The sequence below is a fragment of the Aythya marila genome (genome assembly GCF_965140915.1).
Source record: "Aythya marila genome assembly, chromosome: 3".
Taxonomy (NCBI): Eukaryota; Metazoa; Chordata; class Aves; order Anseriformes; family Anatidae; genus Aythya; species Aythya marila.
The window spans coordinates 10,834,546-10,840,594 of NC_139044.1; positions in this window are offsets into that span (position 1 = coordinate 10,834,546).

A 6,049-nucleotide genomic window follows, 5' to 3' on the forward strand; every position below is an offset into this window, starting at 1 on the left:
GGGTATGTCTTGCACTCTAGTATAAATAAGCTTAGCCTTAATATTTTCCATTTTTCACTGCATGATGTTTTAATATTTTTTAAAGTGAAGGTTTTATATTGTTGGCTGGAGTCAAATATGTTAAGCAATTGCTTTAAAAGCCTGTTCTTCGTCCAGAAAAAGTAGTTAATCCGTGTATCTGAAGTCACTCAGCTCATTGAACCCAGCAAAGAGGGCTTGGGTATGGTGAGCTTGCCTGCACACAGCTGTTAGACTTGCTGTGTAATTTTGGACACATCGCATAACCGGCCCAAGTCTCAGTTTCAGTAAGCTGGACGTGTACCGTGCCGTATCGTTCTAATGGTCATGAGCAAAGCCCCTGAGCTCTGGGAACGAGAGATGTTTCAGTTTGGGTTTTAATCACTTGTTGGTCTGCCAGAATGCTTCTGCAGTGCTTCCTCATGTGGAGCAATGGCAAAGTGTGCTCTGCTTGGAGGTAAATTAGAGTTTAATTTGAGAGACCTGAAGAAAAAGGATGAACAAACAATGCATTTTCTAACTTGTCTGAGATCACTAGATCTCTGTAAGTATGTTTATGAGTTTAATTTTGTTACATTAATATACACTCCCCATAACTTTTACTATGTGAGACGTTTCCTGCCAGGGATTTAGACTATTAGTTCAATAAAAGCCTGCATTACAAGGGGTTGGGTGAAGAACCACAGTCAGAAATCACAGTGTAATTAAAGTCACTCAAGAAATAGTGACACTGAAGTCTGCCAATCACTGCAGAATATACGATTAATTTGCTGCTTCTTGCATAACATATAAGATTAAGCATCAAAAGGATGCAAGTTCTGCACCAGAAATAGGCCTGTTAAGGAGGAACTTGTGTATTGCACAGCGTAGTCATTAACTAACGCTGTTCTTGCTACCAACTCTTACTGGCAGTTGCTGGATAGCCTTAAAAGGTTTTGGTGTTTTATTAAAGGTCATGCACAATGCAGGAGAGGAAATATAACGTGGTTTGAACGGAAATCTATTTAAAAACTTACTTCATCCAGTTTAGTTGAGCTGAGCTCTCACTTAATTTCCAAAAGCAAAAAAGAAAACGTGAAGTCTGTAAGGAAGAAAGTGTCAGCTCCTAGTTTGTAGCAGGGAGAGAAGTTGTACTGTGGTCTGTATGTGTCAGTGCCACTTGCTGCAAGCAGGGCAATGGAGAATGTCTTCTCCGTGCCAGTGGATGCCAGTGCATCAGTGGGGCACGAGATCCATTGCCTGCATGAGTGGCACTGAGGAACACCACACCACCCCGGAGATGCTTCACGGCGTTGGTACTTGTGAAGTGCTTGCCCTGTGCTAATAGTACAATGTATTCACAAATAAATCGTAGTAAGAGAGATTTAATTTAACTAGATAGAGCCAAACTGTACAGGGATTGGTATTTCTTTTGTAGGTTAGTCACGCAAAGTCTTGAAGGGGAAAGCTTAAAAATCAGTGAATTGATGAGTGCAAATATAGGGCACTATATACATTTGAATTGTCCTCTTTGTGCATACATTGCATGTTTTCCATACTGTGTGTATTCTAGTTCGTTAAACTTGCTTAGAAGATTGTAAAGAAACAAATAAAATAAAATAAAATAATATATATATATTTCCATTTTCAGAGTAAATTTTAAATGTATTTCATGACTTTGTTTTCTTGCAGTAACTTGTAAAGTAACCTTTGTATAATATTGTGTAAATGAACAACTTCTCTTGCAAGGAGCTAGTGCCCACTAGCTGTTCTTGTAAAGCCGTGGAGAGACCTACACACCATTTCCTGCTGGGAGGTGGTGCAGTTACTTGCTGTGACTTTTGCAAGAGAGCAAGGCTTTGTGATAAAAGATAATAAAAGTATAATGACTAAGTGGAGTGCTGAAGTTTTTGAGATAAAGTACTGCATCTATCTCATACTGAGCTGAATGGATTTTTATGAAATTGCCAATTTAGTAATCTGTGTTTATCCAAATGTGCAGGCATAGAGAAACCGCACGAACAGAGGCAGGAAATGCTCAGAACAGACAGGGGAAAAGGGTTTTGGGGACACCCAGAGCTCTGCTCGGTATAGCAGGGAAGAGAGGGTCTGGGAGTAACAGAAGACATCTCCTTAGTGTCTGATCAGCCTGAGAAGAGTTCTTCTTTAAACGAAGTGGCAGCCTGGAGCGTATGAAAGCAGAGGAAATGGTGTGTTTCTAGTCCCACTTTCACTTCTAACTGAGCCGGCTCGGTGTAGGTGTACAGGAGGTGCTGATGCCAACTCTGTGCAGGCTGGGGAACCCGAGGCCCTTTCCTGTGTATTTGAGGCAGGTTCCAGTGTTGTTTTGGCAGAGCAGGGGAAAGACACCCCACCCAAGTGTTGGCATTAATCTTTTTCTCTTCATTAATCGGTTTTGTTTCCTACTGAGGCATTTGACCTTTGCCTCAGAATTATTTCTTTGCTCTATCAAAATTTAAAAATGAGATTCAAAGAAAGCATCTCTTAGAACTGACTAAACGCTGAGTATTATTTGTTGGATTTATGAACTAGTGGAGGCAGTAAGTCAGAAATATTCAGGAAGTCAGAATGCTTCCAGATCGGTTATGGGTTAAAGGGCAGATTAGCTCATTAGCATTAAGGCACCCTGACTTTTACCAAATCTTGAATATCTAACTCTCCTTGTTATCAAAACCAAGCTTGCTCAGGTGTCCTGCACAGGATACATTTCCTGCTCAGAAAAGGCAGCTCAGGTGTCAGGCTGTGTAAAAAGAGAGTGCTCAGCAGGCCTGGGTTTGTGTGCAGGACAAAAGGCACCGGATTCTCCTCCCTGTTAGCAACACCCATTCTGAGTCATGCGTGCTGGAAACAGTGGCACAGTTGCAGAATGTCTTCACCTCGATCATATGATCCCGTGTAGGTAACACTGGGCTTGGTAAGCGGGGGTTTTGGACGTAGAATTAAAATATGTTGAGCACAGGTTTTTTTTTTGGTGGGCATTTTTCAATAATATTTCTTCCAAATATAGAGAGAACATTATGCCTCTTTAGTATCACAGAATTACAGAGTGCAAACTCTTATTTTTGTTGATTTGTTTCCAGATAAACAAAAGAACACATTATAAAGGTCATGTTTTTGTTTCTTTTTTAATTCAGTTTAATTAAATTCCATGTAGTATCTCTAGCCTGTTTGGCATCTGCCATTCAAAATTCTTGAAAGACAACTACAACCAAAGTTATATCATTCAGACATTGCAAATCATAATTAATTTTGATCACGATACATGAGATGATGCCTTGTCACAAAGGCCCAGATCCCTGTAAGGCACATACTTCCATTCATTTCACTGAAAGCTAGGGGCCATGGATGGCTTTATGACAGAGCAAACCTGTTTTTTTTTTCAGCTATGGCTTCTTTTTGAAGCACTTTAATTTCTTGTGGCCTAAACCAAAGCACTGAAATGTGTGGACGAGGTGTCCTGGGCATCGGAAATCACAGGAAGCCTCTGGATGCTCTGAGCTCTACTCCCCATCACCCTAAATGTTCAGCAGTAGTTTTGGCACGTGCAGTGGATACAAACTTGAGTTCTCCTCTATGTCCTTGGTAATGTTTTATGGACATTTTGCAGAGCATCTAAATACCAAACAATGGACATTCAGACGTTTGGGAATCCGATTTGCAAAGATTTGGAGTTCTTTTCATACCAGCTGAAGCCAATGAAACCACCTTCCGAGAACTGGGTACCAGATATTAAAGTCTGGCACGCAAAGCTGGCTTATCCAAAATTAAATGCCACCTCTGAAAATGTAATTTTAAGTGATTATCACATAGGGGATGTCCGAGACGGAGCCCAGACCAGAACCTATCATCTGATGCAACCACAGTGCTGACTTTTGAATACTGACTTTATCAAAAATTAATGGAGTTTTCAAAACTTATCCAAAGCATATGCAGAGCCATGTTTTGACATAATTTTGTGGTGATAGATTTCTGATTACTGAAGTCTATTTACACCTCAAATTAAAAAAAAAAAAAAAGAGATTTCAAATCAATTCATTCCTCGCTGCTGTGGAGTTCACCCCCATAACAGTAAAGGTTACTTTTAACAAGTAACAGGTGACCTTTTTAATTGCTTTTTTACCATTTTTCTAAATTTTTAGTTCATTTTTTATAGAATACATTTACACAGATATAAGCTTGGTCCCATTAAAAACATGCCAATGCAATGCTGCTGTTTAGAAGGAAAATATTGCCACATGCTGTTGGTTTTTAAGAACAGCCCCCATTATATTCTTAAAAGCAAGACTTAGAAAAGAAAAAAATTGTCAGAGAACATGACACCTGAGGTGGCAGTACTTCATGGGGTTTATTTAATTAGACTCCATTTGCTTGCACTAACAACTTCAGGAACAAAATGAAGTCACTGGTAATCAAGCTAGCCTCCATTTGTGCACAAATATATGTGAAAATAAGGATATTAAATTTTCAATCAGAAGTTGTTGTCAGCAAACCCATTGCTGGGTTTGATCTGTAGATGCTAGACTGATCTGTAATGATTATGATGTACTCAACAGCTCATATATATATATTTTTTGTAGAGATGACATCCTGCAGCATTCCACAGGTATCAGCAATTCAAGAACCAGTGTGGATTTTAGGAGGTATGTGTGAGTCTAACTCCACATGAGGGTGATGGCAAGGGCAAGGAAAGGTAGCATGGAAGTCTGTTAAATTAATCTGTTATTTCAATTAATTTCAGGGGAAAAAAAATATAAATAAATTAAAAAAAAAAAAAAAAAGACATTCCATGCATAGTGTGAGTTAGAAATTGGTGATTTGCAGTGACTGAAGCAAGATGAGGTATGTCCTGAAATTTCAGAGCTGACTATAACATGGAAATAGGATGTGAGGGCAGACTGCTAGGTGCTTGGTAACTAGGCCACGTGTGAGAATATCGGAGAGATTAAATCCTGACTCCTGCGTCACTTGGAAGCAGCATACAAGAGGTTAGGAGATGGAAACATCTGTATGCTGGCTTCCTGGTCCGTGGGATGCAGGAAAGCCTGCTGTGCTACTGTGCTGCAGGGTCTTTCAAGCTCCCCTTCCTCACAGTGCTTATTCTGTCCTTGGAGAGCTTTACGCAGTGCTTTGAAGACCAGGCAGGTTTGACCAAAGGAGAGACATTTTATAACGAGATGCAGTCTCCTTCATTAAGTAGCTTTTCCAGAAGGCATAAGAATTGCCATGCGATATTGCTACGTGGCTTGAATTGCACTTTTCACTTGTTTTCGAAAGACTTAGTAAAACCCTTTTGTTTTTAAGAAAGACCAAACTGATTTTAAAAATTAGGATGGATTTCTCAGAAATGCTGGACATTTGCAAAGTTGATTGATTTATATGCAGCGCAGATGCTCAGCAGATTCACTTTTTTACCAAACTCCATTTAGTGATAAGAACTTTATTACATGTAAGCAACCCAAGACCTGTTTCAAAAATAATGTTTGTTTGATTGATTTTTGGGTTTTGCTTGTTTATTTTCTGCTTACTGCCATGGCACAAGAGAACTAATTTGTTCAGTGCTGAGGTGGGAACTAGTGAGTGATACCCTTGAAATTCCTCACTGCAGGCCTCTGGAAGCTACCTTGGTTGGATGAAAGCTAAAACTTACTAAGATTGAGAACGAAAATGAGGAAATAGCTAAAACAAGTGGATGCTCCATCAGCTTAAAATAAGGAAAAGCTTTCTTCTGTTCATACACTGAAAAATATCTGAAACTTTCAATGAGCAGAGATTATTTGCCCTACATTTCAAATGAAATACGGCAAAACAGATGGGGAAGGAAAGGAAATAAAGGCATTTATTTTTTGTAAATTTCAGGTGGAAAATGAGTACAGCCAAAACTTTTGTCTGAAAATTGTTCTGCTTCCTTACAAGGAGAATATCAAGGTTTCAGGCTAGAAACTAACACAGTCAGGCACATTTCCTTTGATTCCAGTAGCCAGGCTCATGGAAAGAAAGTCTCAGATGTGAATAAAAGGCTGCGAGTTTTTAG